We start from the raw sequence: 16,982 nt of genomic DNA, 5'->3' as shown, positions 1-16,982 counted from the left end.
GCCTGGCCAACATAGTGAAACCCTATGTCTACTAAAAATACAAAATTAGCCGGGTGTGATGGAGGGTGCCTGTAATCCCAGCTACTCGGGAGGCTGAGGCAGGAGAATCGCTTGAACTCAGGAGGAGGAGGTTGCAGTGAGCCAAGATAGTGCCATTGCACACCAGTCTGGCAACAAGAACAAAACTCCATCAAAAAAAAAAAAAAAAAGTTTGAGGAAACTGTATAGCTCTCCATAAAGATCCTGGGATTAGAAGAATGTCTCCTCCCAACCATGTCACCTGACCAAACACTTAGAAATTGGTTTCTAAATTACAAAATCTTGAATAGAAATATACTACAGGGTCACTGTATAGTAACTAAAATGATTGCCATCTGAGACCAAAATGTGTTGTTTTTCCAAGAGAAAGGAAGCTATAGAAAATGAACAGCTTTTTGAAACTCAGGGAGATCATTTGATTTTTAGGTATCAGAACACGTCAGCAAAAGAGAGACGTTCTCAATAGAACTGAGAATTTGTTTGGCAGGGGGTCACTATACATCAGTGCTTCTTAACCTCTGCTTGATTGACATTTCCCACCGAACAATGCCTCACTGTTGGGGGCAGTCTTATGCACTGCAAGGCACTTCGCATCCCTGACCTCTGCTCACTGAAGACAGTGGCCAGGCTCTACCTCCTCCTGACAAAGAAAAAAATCTCCTGGCCTTGCAAACGTCTCCTGGGGGATAATATGGCCGTTGGTTAGGAATCAGTTCCATCCACTGATTTCAATCCCAAGTCTTTCCAGCTCACATTACTGCTAGACAGTTACCAGAATGCTGAGCGCTGATCGTGTCTTATATGCCGAATACCAAACCTGGCCTCATGCACATACTTAGGAGCAAGATGGTCCTTGCCCTTGGGAAACTGAGTCTGGTGGGAGAAACAAACCCAAAATTTATACTGATGCTGCATGCTAAGAAAGACAAGTTTTCATTAAAGCGTTCATCTGAGTTGACATTTATTTTATTTCTATTTTTTATTTTAATTTTTTTGAGACAATGTTACTCTGTCGCCTGGGCTGGAATGCAGTGGTGTGATCTCGGCTCACTGCAACCTCTGCCTCCTGGGTTCAAGAGATTCTTCTGCCTCAGCCTCCCAAGTAGCTGGGATTTTAGGCACATGCCACCACACCCAGCTAATTTTTGTATATTTAGTAGAGACGGGGTTTCACCATGTTGGCCAGGCTGGTCTTGAACTCAGAACCTCAAACGATCCACCTGCCTCAGCTTCCCAAAGTACTGGGATTGATTAGAGGCATGAGCCACTGCACCTGGCCTTATTTTTATAACTGGGATCTTGCTTTTTTCCCCAGGCTGACCTCAAAATTCCCTGGGCTCAAGCGATCCTACAGCCTCAGCCTCCCTAGTAGGGGCTACAGGTGTGCAGATGTGAGGTGGCATTTTGCTGAAATCTGAAGAATGGAAATAAAGTAGGAGGGTGGGAGAACTTTCCAGTGATGAAATTCAAACAGGGTAAAGGTGCCAAGGTGAACTAGGACTTGGAATGCCTTACATGGGAGTAACAAGGTAGGGGATGGGCTTGGGAGGATGGGCCAAGGCCAGGATGGGCTTCAGAGGCCAGACCACACAGGGAGGGACCCCTTCTCAGGCCTCCGGAGGTGTACATGTTGAGAGGCTGACAGCAGCGCTGTTAGTAACTGTGCCTGTTATACAGGGACAGGGTTATTTCCACCAGCAAGCTGGAAGGCAAGAGAAGAGGAAACCTTCTCAAATCACAAACAGGGGGACTTGTCCTCCCATTGTTAAATTTCCACCAGGAACTGAGAACCATTTAAGGCCTCCTCTCTTCATTCCCACAGGGGACCTGAGTACCCAGTGGTGCCCAGTGAGGAGAGATTCAGGTAAACACATTGTCCTCTGAAGCTGCCCATAGCCAGTTATATTTAAAGTTACCTACCTCTTTTTCCATTGCAAGATTTTTTCTTTTTGGTCAAATCAATTTGAAAATTTTGGCTTGATTTAAACAATCATACACAGAGGGTGGGGAAAAAAGAAACAAAACTTTGTAACTATAAGCATTATTTTAAAAATTCTATTTGGTCCTAAACACTCTCTTGATTCTGGTGATGGTTTCAAGAGTATTCATCTTTATTACATTTTACACTTTGAACACATATAAAGTTTTCTGCATTCCAATTAGATCTTAATAAAATTGTGCATAAACAAAACGAACCAAACAAACAAATGAAACAACCATGTATGCCATTGGGCAGGCTTTGGGAAATGCAGCGTGGTCAACTCACAGCCATTCATCTATTAAGTCAGAGGATGTGTACATGTAAAATTGTTTTGTATATTCTTAAATTGCCATCTTCTATGTTTGAGCTAATTTTTCTCTTTCACCAATAAACAACTATAGTATCATTTTTTTCCATTGAAAGACTCAAGTGACTGGGAAGTTGCCTCCATCCAGGCAAATTTTGTAAAGCACCTAGAGAGCCACGCATTTGACCTGCCTTGAATTCTGTTAGTGCTTTCTCGTTCTGTGTGTCTCACCTCTGAAGAGGCTGGAATGTAGCTCTGGGACGACTGCCCTACAGAGGCAGCTACGTTGAGGTCCCAGACATCTGTAGAGCAGTCAGCATAGACTCAGTGAACATCTGCAAATTCACACCAGGCCATGTTGCTTTCCAGCTTACTCCATTCAGAGCTTCCAGTTGCATTTATTTATTTATTTATTTATTTATTTATTATTGTAGACAGAGTCTCACTCTGTTGCCCAGCCTGGAGTGCAGTGGCACCATCTCAGCTCACTGCAACCTCTGCCTCCCAGGTTCAAGCGATTCTCCTGCCTCAGCCTACCTAGTAGCTGGGATTACAGGCACGCACCACGCGCCTGGCTAATTTTTGTATTTTTAGTAGAGACAGAGTTTCCCCATGTTGGCCAGGCTGGTCTTGAACTCCTGACCTCAAGTGATCTGCCCGCCTTGGCCTCCCAAAGTGCTGGGATTACAGGTGTGAGCCACCTTGTCTGGCCAAAAACACAATCCCAGTTGCTTTTAGAATAGCATTCCAACTCCTGTCTGGCCCTCCGAGGGCCTCCTGGCCTCTTCTGATCTCTTGATCCAGTCCCTGTGCTCAGCCCCCTGGGCTTCTTCCTTTCTGGAAGGTGCCAAGCTCCTTGTGCCTCAGGGCTATTGATTCTGCTGTTTCTTACACTGGAATCCTTCCTAGAGGAGGGAGAGGAGGTGAGCTTTGCGACTGAATGATCCACTCCTGGAGTAAGTACTGTGAAGGCTCCGGAAGGAGTCAACCTGGATGTGCCCTGACCAGTGAAGACCTGATCCAGCCACGCAGGGCTCTGCATCAGCCCACCTGCCCACATGCACATTAACCACCTGGGCAAAAGGGGACCAGGGCAAAGATCTCAACTCTCCAGCTTTAGAGAAAGACATTGAAACAAAACATGGCATCAACATTTATGTAAAGTATGGGCTTATGAGCATACACGCACATCTGCTTTTATTAGAAAGAAGTTACGGGGAGATAAACCATACAATGTAAATGTGGAGAAGGGAGGGGATGGGGATGGAAGCCCAGCTTCTCTGAACTGTCTTCTTTGATAGACGTGACTTTTGAACCATATGAATATTTACATAAATATGAAACCAATTAAATCAATAAAGATGAAAAGAGGAAACCCTAAAAGTAGAAACTTAAACAAAACTGTGTATCACGCAGCAATACGGCTGCGTAGAGAGGAATAATTGAGTCATTTAAACACACCAGCGTAAGGGGACCTCTCTAGATTAACATTCTCTGAGCATAAAATGAACTGAAAACCAAGATTAATCAGTTTCCAATAATTGTATTGGTAGTGGTATTGATGTTTTTCTGAACCTATATGCTATAGTAGGATGAGGCAAATAAGTGATTATTTGAACATCACTAGGAATTGGATTTTTTAGCTTTACACAAAAGGAATATAAAGTCAAAAAGTTGTGTTTTGTGGCTGCTGTGCAAAAGCAGAAGGGGTCCCCACCCCAAATTTGGTTTGGATATCAGGACTGATGGTGACGCATATCCACCCAGAGGGTATGGGAAGGGTTATTACTCACATGATTCAGCTCTGTGATGGGACAGACAGGCCTCCCAGGAGGGTGTGAAATGGCCGGAGAGAGCAGAGAAGGATCTAGTTTGTGGTTAGGGCTGGGGCCTGGTGAGAGCTGGCTGCCTGCCCCATGGTTTGAGAAAGAAGCTGGACCTTTCTTATCAGTTTGCCCAGATGTAGGGTGGGGGAGTGAGGAGAGGGAAGGGTGAGGCTTTAAGTCACCAGCAATCAAACATCAAACACCAAAAATGGAGTCTGACTCCTTACGGCATTCCGTAAATTCTGTACCGAAAATGTCAGGATGAATTCATGGTGTATTATCTTTCAAAATTTAAAATAAAATAGATTTCCTTATATATCCACTGAAGAAACCTTGAATTTATTTTACAGTTATGAATGTCCTTACCTCCTAGATTATGACCTTGAAAACCATTTTCCATTAAAAGGAGTCAAGTTTCCTTGTAGAAATGGTGGATTCCAGATTTGGGGCAGGAACCCTACCGGACGACCCTGGAATATTTTGTCACATCAACAAGCAAAGATGCTCAAAAACAAAACAAAATAAAACAAAAACCTCTTGTGATCATGTCTGAAGGACCCAGGAGCCAATCTGAAGAGACCCCCTCTGCTTAACATCGGGAAACTTCGATTTGCAGTAAAAATAATATCTGCCGTAATTTGAAACACATCAAAGACATTCAAATTCCTCAAGTTCACAATGATATTTTTCAAAAAGAATGGAAGAAAGAACGGAGGAAGAGAAGCTCATTAAATGCCTTTGGACCACACAAGGTGATACGGTTAGGATCTGTGTCACCACCCAAATCTCATGTCAAATTGTAACCCCCAATGTTGGAGGTGGTGCCTGGTGGGAAGCGATTGGATCTTGGGGGCAGCTTCTTATGGTTGGAACCGTCCCTCTTGGTGCTGTCATTGCATAGTGAGCTCTCCCCAGATCTGGCTGTTTAACAGTGTGGCACCTCGGCCCTCCCTTTTCCTCCTACTCTGGCCACGTGAAGTGCCTTGCCGCACCTTTGTCTTCTGCCGTGCTTGGAAGCTTCCTGAGGCCTCCCCAGAAGCAGAATCGGCCAGGCTTCCTGTACAGCCGGCAGAACCATGAGTCAATTCAAACTTTTTTCTTTATAAATCACCCAGTTTCAGGTATTTCTTTATAACAATGCAAGAATGGACTAATACACAAGGAAACCAGCCATTTTGGCAGGAAAAAAAAAAAAAAAAAGGGACAGGATCAAGCTTTCATCTGCCCATGTGTTGGGCCAGGACCCCAGTGTAACCACACAGTTGATGCTGGGGGAGTTTCTCTCTATAGATATATTGAGGAAATGAAGAGAAGGAAAATGGACATAGAATATCAAAGCTATGTACACCCTTAATGAAAAATAAATCTAGGCAATTGTCTAACTCGAAGACTGCTCATAGCACAAAAGGAGACTGAGTGTGTGGTGCACTCTGCGGGAAGTGTCCACCTTGGCCTCTGAATAGTCTGGAAAAAAATCACCCTGAAGGATCTGCCAGTTTACAGGAACCATGGGGAACAGGAACACTGGGAATCCAAATGCGGGTGACTCTACGGGGCCAAGAATGTGATTTCTTCAAAACACTGCAAGGAAACAAAAAAAGAGGGCAAGGGAACCAACTTTTTATTTTATTTTATTTTGAGATGAAGTCTTGCTCTGTCCCCCAGATTAGAGTGCAGTGGCACAATCTCAGCTCACAGCAACCTCCTCCTCCTGGGTTCAAGCAACTCTCCTGCCTCAACCTCCCAAGTAGCTGGGATTACAGGCACCTGCCACTGTGCCCAGGTAATCTTGCATTTTTAGTAGAGATGGGGTTTTGCCATGTTGGCCAGGTTGGTTTTGAACTCTTGACCTCAAGTCATCTGTCCACCTTGGCCTCCCAAAGTGCTGAGATTACAGGCATGAGCCACCATGCCTGGCCAAGAACCAACGTATTTTAAAAGCAGATCAAAGGACTTAGACTTCAGCCATGATGGAGTAACTGGTTTCAGATGTACTCTCCTCCCACCAACAACCTTAAAACCAGACAACATACTTTAGGCAGATCTTTTCGGGTATTCTGCTACAGCCAGCACAAGGCCGCTGTAGAGAAAGGAGGCACAAGACCTGAGCTCCTCATCCCTCTCACTCCCAGATTTCAGTTTGGGTGCAGGGAGGTGAGACCACGTGGAGAGGAACGGCCTCTCTGCTCTAAGAATGCAGAATTGGAGTTTTTGGCTGTGGAGAAAGGTGGGTTTGTGGGTGAGGCTGTGTTGTGTGGGAGGAAGCTGGACAGGGCAGGGGCAGGCAGTGGTCTGCCTGAGGGTTGCTGTAACAAGGGCTGGATTTGTAAAGTTCAAGGAAAGGCTCTGCAAGGTGGCTCTGCAGGGAACAGCTGCTGAGAGAAAAATCTGCCCACCTAGATTTTTATATACAAGGGATATTGTTTGGCTGTGTCTCCACCCAAATCTCATCTTGAATTGTAGCTCCCATAATTCCCACATGTTGTGGGAGGGACCTGATGGGAGATAATTGAATCATGGAGGCAGTTTCCCCCATACTGTACTCATGGTAGTGATTAAGTCTCACCTGATTAAGGTGATTAAGTACACACCTTAATTAGATGGATAGATACAGTTAAGTATCACAAGATCCGATGGTTTCATAAGGGGAAACCCCTTTCACTGGGTTCTCATTCTCTCTTCTCTGCTGCCATGTAAGAGTGCCTTTTGCCTTTCGCCATGATTGTGAGGCCTCCCCAGCCATGTGGAACGGTGAGTCCCTTAAACCTCTTTTTCTTTATAAATTACCCAGACTTGGTATGTCTTTAACAACAGTGTGAAAACAGACGAATACACCAAAGAACATGCCTTGTTAAAATAAGGGTGAAATAAAGGCATTTTCAGAGAAATAAAAACAAAGAGAACTCATTCCCATCACATCAGGGAAATGCCACATAAACCCACAATGAGAAAGTCACATACCCACCTAAATGGCTCAGATAAAACAGATGGCAAGCAACGAATGGGGAGGAGGTGGGGCAAGTGGAACTCATACTTGGCTGGTGAGAACATTCATGGTAAAACTGTGCTGCAAAAACTCCAGCAGTTTCTTACAAAGTTGAATAGACATCTTCACTATGATCTACTATGAGGCATTTGCTGAAGAGAAAGCCAAGGCACGTTGCCACAAGAGACTTGGTTAAGCAACTTGACTCACTGTATCCAAAACCTGGGGACAATCCAAATAGCTGTCAGCCGGATATTTCCTAACAGGATGAATCGCAATGTAAATTGCATTTTACTCAGATGGTGAAATACTACAAAGGAATTAAGAAAAATTACAAACACAATATTGGTATGTGCAACATTGTGGATGAATCTCAAAGACATTACATTGGGTGAAAGAAGGGTGGCAGAGAAAAGAATACATTGTTTAATTCTATTTATGTGAATTTCCAAAACAGGCAAAAATACTCTATGATCATAGAAACCAGATCAGAGGTTTCCTCTGGGCTGGGTTCATGGGGAGAGGGGAGGGAATTTTCAGAGGTGGTAGAAACTTTTATGTTTTGATTGATGTGATCACACAGTTTGTTCACATTGTCAAAACTCTTAGAGCTCTATACTTCAGATCTGTTCATTTTACTATGCATACCTTTTTTTTTTTTTTTTTTTTTTTACCTTAATTAAAGAAACTTTAAAAACCAACCAGATAGAATTTATGAGTCTTATTGGGGCCTGATTTGGAAAAAAATCAACTGTTAACTACAGTTTTATGAAGCAGTTGGAGAAATGCGAATATTGAAATTTGATGGCATCTAGGAAATATTTGGTGTGATAATTGGATTATTAGTGTGGCAATGGCATCGTTACATTAAAAAGAGTCCTTACCTGTTAGCCACACACTCTGGAATATTTATTGAGGAATAGAGATGATTTCTCACATTTACTCCAAAATAACCCCACGAGGGTGGGGTACAGTGTGGTTGAAGTGTCCTGGGGGTGGGGGTTAATAGGTGACACCTAACTATGAACATCAATCTCTGAAGTTGGGTGATGGGTATGTGGGATTTGTGTTTTCTCTCTCTCTCTCTCTCTTTCTTTTCTTCTTTTTCTTTCTCTCTCTCTCTCTTTCTTTCCTTCTTTCCGACAGGCTCTTTGTTGCTGAGGCTGGCTGGAGTGCAGTGGTGGGACCTTGACTCACCGAAACCACCACCTCCCAGGTACAAGCAATTCTCCTGCCTCTGCCTCCCCAGTAGCTGAAATTACAGGAGCGTGCCACCACACCAGGCTAACTTTTTTATTTTTAGTAGAGACAGGTTTCACCATAGTGGCCAGGCTAGTCTCGAACTTCCGACCTCAAGTGATCCGCCTGCCTCCACCTTCCAAAGTGCTGGGATTACAGGTGTGAGCCACCACGCCTGGCCAGTTTGTGACTCTTTCTACTTCTGTATATGTTTAACATTTTGCACGAGAAAAGTTTTATAGTTAAGTGTTTCAGCCATGAAGACATTACGAAGTCAGTCGTGGCAGGAATGGGGCTCCGTGGCAGGGGTGGAGTCGGCAGGTAGAGATGCCAGGCCCTAGTGCCGGGGGCGCCCTACGCCTGGAGGCCAGTGGAGCCCCCCTTCCTGGGGAGTTCCTGCGTCCTGGTCCCTCAAGGCCTTCTGGCTCTGGGCGGCCTCAGCGCTCCCGCAACTCCCACCCGCTTCCCGCACAGACAGGAGGACCCCGCGTCCAAGGACAGCCTGTCCCCTTGCAGGCAAGGAATTTCCATTAAAATTTAAAGTACACCAGTTGCCAACATTTCAAACAAAAATCTAGCTTTCTGGCTTCTCTTTAAAGAGCAAAGGATCAGGTCACCCTCCAAGGCCCAGACTCCATCGTCTGCTGCCGCCGAGTGGCCTACAGAGGAGGCCCGGGAGCCCGCGCCCCCAGATCGCATCCCCGCAGCGCCCCCAGCCGGCGCCCCCAACCCGCGCCCCCGGCCCGCGCCCCCAGCCCGTGCCCCTAGCCAGCATCCCCACAGCGTCCCCAGCCCGCATCCTCGCAGCGCCCCCAGACCGCTCCCCCAGCCCGCATCCCCGCAGCGCCCCCAGCCCGCGCCCCCAGCCCGCATCCCCGCAGCGCCCCCAGCCCGTGCCCCTAGCCCGCATCCCCGCAGCGCAGCCCACTACCCCGCACGCCCCCGCCCGCGCCCCCCGCAGCGTCCCAGGCCCTCATCTCCGCAGCATTCCGTACGCAGCGCCCCGAACCCGTGTCCCCGCTCGCATCCCCGCAGTGCCCCCCACAGCGCCCCCAGTCCGCTCCCCGCAGCGCCCCCCAGTGTCCGGCCCAGGAGCGGAGCAGACGCGGCCCTGGAGCTCGATGGCTGGGCCCGCAGCGCCACCTGGCGGCCGAGCAGGGCCCCCGCGCCATTGCGTTCCGGGAAGGGGGAGGGGAAGCGGGAAGGGATCCACCCTGTACCCGCCCCCCCAGCGCGCTCCCGAGGCCGTCTCCCAAGGATGCGCGGGCCCGAGGGGATGGCGACGCCGCCCGCGCGGCGCGCTCCTGGCTGCCTGGAGTCTGGAACAGCGAATCCCCCTCGCAGCGGACCCAGGCGAGACGCAGCGGGACCGGATCGGTGGGAACGGAAACAGCGGTCACCCGGGAGCCAGAATCGGCGACTGCGCGGTGCAGTGTTCGCCTCCGAAACGCTGTGGGACAAACGCCTTCCGACTGTCTCTGGACGCCCGCGGCCGGCGTCACCCTGTTGAACCGCTGCTTTTGATTAGCTTGCTACTGTTAATATTAAGTGGAAACTTTAGCGATCCATTTATTAATTTGGAAACTTAAGACTCATCTGCCCAATCAGCCACTCTGTGTTTTAGGCGTTCATCCGTGGTCCGTTTGGTCTCAGCAGCGTGCTGAAAGGACGAACCGGGTAGCTGGAGTTGAGGGCACGGAGCCTGCGGGGCCTCCAGCGGGTGCCCTGCGCGTCCCCGGGGCGCCCGCCGTCCACGGCCGCCTCGGCAGCTCCGCCACCACCTCTGGGAGATGGAACAGCGGGGATGAGGAGGAACGAGCCCGGTTTCGGTGAAGTTCTAGTTCCAGGCTGCTGGAAACGTTCTTCGGGTAAACTCTGGAGAGGACTGGACCGGGAGAGGTCTGCAGGAGGCTGGAGTCTGTTTTCGGGAGCTTAACGGGTGGCGAGTCCTCAGGGTTATAATTGTCACTGCGGGCCTGTCCTATCTCAGGCAGTCTGCTGAACTGTGCAGGTTTCTCCTAGTCCTACCCAACCACCCTGTGCCCCAAGCTCTTCCCATCCAGGCCGGGACCAGGGTGAGGCCAGCAGGGAACCTGGGGTCCGGAACTTAAGGAAGCGCCCAGTCTCAGGCCTGACTCTCCACCCGCGCAACCCCAACAGTGGACGCCTCCTTAAACGTTGCACCCCAGGTGCCTGTCTCACCTGGTCCAGATCCCATCTTGCCAACGAGGAATCCAGAGCTCAGAGAGGTGAGAATGCTTCCTTCCACAGCCGGGCCGGGCAGATCGGGTGCTTCAGAGCTGAGTTGTGAACCCCATGGCCTTCCCTGATGCTGGAGTCCTCACTCTGAACATCTAGGTCGCTGGTTTCTTCTCTCCTCTCCAGGCGTCCACAGAGCCCAGGTGCTTATTTTGTTTTAAGGGCCACTTGCCTAAGTTTTGCTTTGCTTTGCTTTGTTTTGCAGATGTCTCAACTCTTGGCAGGTTGCAAGGCTGCAGAGGCTCCCGGGCTGGCCTGCGTGATGCCTGAGATGACTCCATGGCCTGAGCTGAGTCCTTGCCTGAACTGGGACTGGTGGTTTGGGATCTGGAGCTGAATCCCTCTGGCTGCCATGCAGCCTGACAGGTGAAGCCTTGTGCAGCAGGCAAGGCCTCACTTAGAGCACCCCTGCGGTCCTGCACACACTAGCCTGCCCTCACGCCTTCTCTCAGCACCGCCCCTAGACCGCTCTTGCCGCTGGGCAGTTTTATCAAAGACTGAAGCTTTATTTCGCATTGTAGTTTGGCTAATAATGGTGAGGTTCACAGCCGTGTCTCCGCTGGCATGACCGGCCCGACACTCCTTACACTTTGTCTTCTAGCTCATGAACCTTCCTGACAATCCTCTCCATTCACAGATGGTGATTCGAGCCTCCGACAGGGAGGTGGTTTGGTCCTTGCCACGTGACTAGTCTGCTAGTCTGCGGCAGAGCAGGGGACCTGCAGGTTTTCTCCAGATCTTTTGTCCAGACGCCCTCTCTGCCAATGGTGACAAACGCGCTGTGGCGTTTTGTTACGGCAGCCCCACCACACGAATGCAGTGGCTAGCCTAGCACATATTAGGCCCTCAGGATGTTCTAATGTCTTTTTCTTTTCTTGTCGTCCTTTAGGAGGCCCTAGACTTTATTAATTCATGATCTTCTTCTTCTTTTTTTCCCCTGAGATGAAGTCTCGCTCTGTTGCCCAGGCTGGAGTACAGTGGCACGATCTTGCTCACTGCAACCTCCACCTCCCAGGTTCAAGCAGTTCTCCTGCCTCAGCCTCCTGAGTAGCTGAGACTACAGGTGTGCACCACGATTCCCAGCTAATTTTTTGTATTTTTAGTAGAGATGGGGTTTCGCCATGTTGGCCAGGATGGTCTTGATCTCCTTGTGATCCACCTGCCTTGGCCTCCCAAAGTGCTGCGATTACAGGCGTGAGCCACCATGCGCAGCCTCATGACCTTCTTAAGATTGGTGATGGTGTCATGCTTATCTTAGTATCGACTGTGCCTGACATGCACTCAAACTTGGGGCATGAGTGAGCGAATCCAGACACCATTTCTCCAAGTGTATTCTATGGCATAAAATTCCAAAAGATGCTCCATTTGGCTGGGCATGGTGGCTCATGCCTGTAATTCCAACTGGGGAGGCTGAGGGCGGTGGATCACATGAGGCCAGGAGTTTGAGACCAGCCTGGCCAACCTGGTGAAACCCCATTTCTACTAAAAATTAGCTGGGCCTGGTAGCGTGCACCTGTAATCTCAGTCTACTCAGGAGGCTGAGGCAGGAGGATCACTTGAACCTGGGAGGTGGAGGTTGCAGTGAGCCAAGATCATGCCATTGCACTCCAGCCTGAATGAAAGAACAAGACTCTGTCTAAAAAAAAAAAAAGAGGTCCTCTGGTCCGATGACTTGGGAAGCACTGCATAGCATGTTTCCTATATGAAGAGTTTTGCACACGGTGTCCATGAGCACTGTAAATGAGTCTCTAAGAGACTCTGCAGTAAATCAGCACATTGGCAAACCTAACATTTCCCAAGCTCAGTTGAGCATGGGAGTGTTTTGTAAAACTTTTCCCGTGTCCTGGGAATGATGTTCTTCAGACTACTTGGGCCAAACTAGCCTCAAAGACTGACTATTTATTACTTTCCTCTGGGCAGAAAGGGCTCTGCAAAGCTACAGAGGATGTCTTTGACTAGCACAGAATTTTGAATGATTATTTTTAATTAGGCACAGTTTAGTGAAAAAAAAAAAAAAGGCAGTGTACATGTCCTAGACATTATTTGAGGGCCATTTTGAAGAGTTTTTTTTTTTTTATTTTAACTTCATCTGATTTACTTCTCATAATGGCCTGTGGTTCCTTTTTTCCCTCAAATTCTGCATCTTAAGCCAGGTAGGTAAATGGAGGCTAATTGACACCTGCATGGACATTTAATATGCCTGCCTGTTTTCATCCATTTTACCTGCTCTCCTACTTTAAAATTCTCTCCAGTCAATATTATCCACAAAAGGCAAATGAAGGCAGTGTATTTGTAATAGCCAAATGCAAGAAACCCTCCAAATATTTGTCAACAGTAGACAATGAAATGTCACATGGTGAGAATGAATAAACTATGTAGAGACATAATATCGACGAGAAGGAGCCAGACATGGAGATCACATCCATGAGGCTCCTTGCAAGTGTTTACCTTGGGTGGAAGGTTTGCTGGGGGGGGGCCTGCAGCAGCTGGTGAAGTTCTGGTCTTGGTCTGGGTGCCCGGGGCCAGGGTGGATTCGCTTTGTAGAAATTCACAGAGCGGAGTTCTTGTGAGTTGTGCATGTTCCTGTAAGTACATCATAGTCCAACACAACGTTCCAAAATGCAAAAGAAAAAGGGCAAATGAAGCTTAGCTCCAATTTTATTTATTTCCAGGAGATAAAACTTCCTTAGTAAGTTTTTTTTTCTTTTTTTTCTTTTTTTTTGACAGGGTCTTGTTCTGTTTTCCAGGCTGGAGGGCAATGGCACAATCATGACTCACTGTGACCTCAACCTCTTGGGCTCAATGGATCCTCCCACCCCAGCTTCCCAAGTAGCTGGGACTACAGGTGCATGCCTCCACACCACCCAGCCACTCTTTGTGTTTTTTTGGAGACAGGTTTTGCCATGTTGTCCAGTCTGGTCTTGAACTCCTGGGTTCAAACGATCTGCCCACCTGGGCCTCTCAAACGGTTAGGATTATAGGCATAAGCCACCGTGTCCGGTCCTTAGTAAGCTTTTTTTTCTTTTTTTTTTTTTTTTTGGTAATTATTTCCTATTCAATGGTAACTTCTAAACTTCAGAGAAGTCTTTAACAGAAATTCCCATGGAAGTAGCTCCTACAAGAGAGAAATGGGCCCCTCTTCTCTTCTCTGTTCTCAGGTCATTTGTCCTGCCTCAGCCTCTCCAGATGGGGGCCTTTGCCTGAGGAGGCTCTAGGAAGTGGCTCAAGACCAAGGGGAAAGGTCTGCTCTGGGCCGCTCAGCCCTGAAAGGCAGCCGCAGCGCCCTCACTGCAGTAGAAGCGATAAGCTCTGGAGATGTTTCATCCCAAAGATGTCCTGGTCCGTTGGGAACCAGCTGAGCAGCTTTGTTAGTAAACCAGTCTATATATTTTTATTTTAGAGGGAATTCATACTCCTGTGAGCACCCATCTCCCAGTGAAGCTGTGTCCAGGGAGGGAGAATTCTCTGGGCCTTTTGGTGGTAAAATGTTGTGGAGCTTACAGTTGGTGACCTTGGCTTAGGCTAAGCTGCTGGGGAGCGAGGGGGGTTCCCTGTGTGCCTGAGGCTCCTTCGTCATTCCCTGCAGTCATCAGAGCAGCCTCCTCAGCCCTCGTTCCACCTGGAAGTTGTCTGGGAAAAAAAAAAGCCACTGGTGTTTACTGAGTGCAAATAAATGTGTGAGGCACCTCTAAGCTCCATGGGTCACCTCATTTTATATGAGATGGCTGAGGCAGGACACCTGAGAACAGAGAAGAGAAGAGGGGCCCATTTCTCTCTTGTAGGAGCTACTTCCTTGGGAATTTCTGTTAAAGACTTATCTGAAGTTTAGAAGTTGCCATTGAATCTGAAATAATTACCAAAATGAGCTTATCACAAAAACACAAACAGATACTTTTCAAAAGAAGATATACTTGACAGCCAACAATCGTATAAAAAAAGCTCGGCCAGGCACGGTGGCTTATGCCTGTAATCCCAGCACTTTGGGAGGCCGAGGTGGGCGGATCATGAGGTCAAGAGATCAAGACCATCCTGGCCAACATGGTGAAACCCCGTCTCTACTAAAAAAAAAAAAAATACAAAAATTAGCTGGGCATGGTGGCATGCACCTATAGTCCCAGCTACTCCAGAGGCTGAGGCAGGAGAATTGCTTGAACTTGGGAGGCTTAGGTTGCAGTGAGCCGAGATCGCGCCACTGTACTCCAGCCTGGTGCCTGGTGACAGAGCAAGACACTGTCTAAAAAAAAAACAAAAAACCTCAACATCACTTATCATTAGAGAAATGCAAATGAAAACCACGATGAGATACCATCTCACACCAGTCAGAATGGCTCTTACTAAAAAGTCAAAAATAACAAATGCTGGCAAGGTCATGGAGAAAAGCAACACTTATATGCCGTTGGTGGGAGTGTAAATTAGTTCAGACACTGTGGATGACAGTGTGGTGAATCCTCAAAGACCTAAAGACAGAAATACTATTTGACCCAGCAATTCCTTTACTGGATATATACCCAAAGGAATAGAAATCATTCTATTATAAAGACATATGCACATGAATGTTCACTGCAGCACTATTTACCATTGCAAAGACATGGGATCAATCTAAATGCCCATCAATGATAGACCGGATAAAAAAAATTGGTACATATAAAATATGGAATACTATGCAGCCATAAAAAAAAAGAGCATGTCCTTTGCAGGGGCATGCATGGAACTGGAAGTCATTATCCTTAGCAAACTAATGCAGGAACAGAAAACGAAATCCTGCATGTTCTCACTTATACGTGGGAACCAAGTGATGAGAACACACGGACACAGAGAGGGCAACAACACACACTGGGGCCTTTTGGAGGGTGGAAGGAGGGAGGAGGGAGGAGAGGATCGGGAAAAATCACTGATAGGGACTAGGCTTAACACCTGGGTAACGAAATAATCTGTACCTCAAACTTCCATGACACAAGTTTCCCTTTAGAGCAAACCTGTGCTTGTACTCCTGAACGTAAAAGTCCCCCTCCAAAAAACACACGAAGGCACGTTCTTTCCTAGACATCTGTAATCAGCATCATAAAGACCCCCTTGCTGTGGTTACCCAAGTAAGGGTTCATGGAGCAACAGTTCAACTTTTGTTTCCTTTTAAAATCAAAGCTTGCATACACCCAATTAAAAAAACAAAATAGTTTTAGAAGGCTTTTTACCCAGCACACTCCCCTTCCCCCCACTGCAACTCAGAGCTCCCCAGTTCGGCCCACCTGCTGTTATTCCTTTCCCAGGAGGCAACTGCTTCGGATCCTTTTAGCTAGCCCGCAGCGCAGTGGCGGATTTGGAGTTGGTGCGGTCCTTCTTCCTTCTTGCTGTCTCCTTGTGGAGCATCCTTCCCACTGGGGAGATGAGAACGCACGCCGGCTTCTTCCCTGTTACCCCCGTACCCCCGACTCATGCCCTTCCTATCCATGCCTGCTTCTCATGTACTTATATTGTCATTTTGACTACAACAGTGTACATTATTACAGCTGTGTAAATGCTGTTTGAAGCTGAGCCATGTAGTAAATGATAGTTACCATTTACTTGATTGCACTTTTTTTTTCCTGGAGTCAATTTTCTTTAATTTTTTCCCCTTGTTCAGTTTTACGCATCCATCACAGAGTCATTTGTCTTGACCTTCAATACATCTACTTGAGGAAGTCTGTCCCGGAGCTTCTGACGGGGCATCAGGCCTGCACCCTTTGCCTCCCAGACCTAGTGCTCATGGGGCCTGCCTTCTCCCCACCATTGCCCTGGGATTCTCTTCTCCTCGTCCTGGTGCTTGACTCCAGAGGGCCTGTGTTCCTGAAAAGTGTTTTTCCTGCTTGCTTTGCTCTCCAGCACCCCCACTGGCCATCACCTAACAGTGCATGGGAAGGAGTTTAAGGAACACGCGTGTCTCAAAGTGCCATTATTCTACCTGACACCTGCTCTGTTCCTAGCTAGGAAATCGTTTTCCTTTAGAACTTTGGAGGCTTCAGTCCCTTGTTTTTTGGCTCCTGGTTTTGTTGTCAAGAGACCTGAAACTGCCCTGATCCCTGATCCTTACTGTGACCTGTTTTTCTTTTGGTTTTTCCTTTCTGGAAGTTGGAGGGTCTTCTGCTTGTACTGAGAGCTCTGAGTTTTCACCATAATGTGCGTTTCCATGGGCCTGTTTCATCAATTGCTTTCAGGCTGCTCGTGAGCCTCCTCCCCACCCCCTGCCTTTTTGTTTGAGATGGAGTCTCACTCTTGTCGCCCAGGCTGGAGTGCAGTGGCAAGATCTTGGCTCACTGCAACCTCCACCTCTTGGGTTCAAACAATTCTCCTGCCTTAGCCTCTTGAGTA

Source organism: Aotus nancymaae, unplaced genomic scaffold, assembly GCF_030222135.1.
Source record: "Aotus nancymaae isolate 86718 unplaced genomic scaffold, 86718_ANA_hifiasm-v0.15.2.pri h1tg000010l, whole genome shotgun sequence".
NCBI classification, from domain to species: domain Eukaryota; kingdom Metazoa; phylum Chordata; class Mammalia; order Primates; family Aotidae; genus Aotus; species Aotus nancymaae.
The sequence above is the reverse complement of the archived record's forward strand: the minus strand, read 5'-3'. Positions refer to the sequence as shown.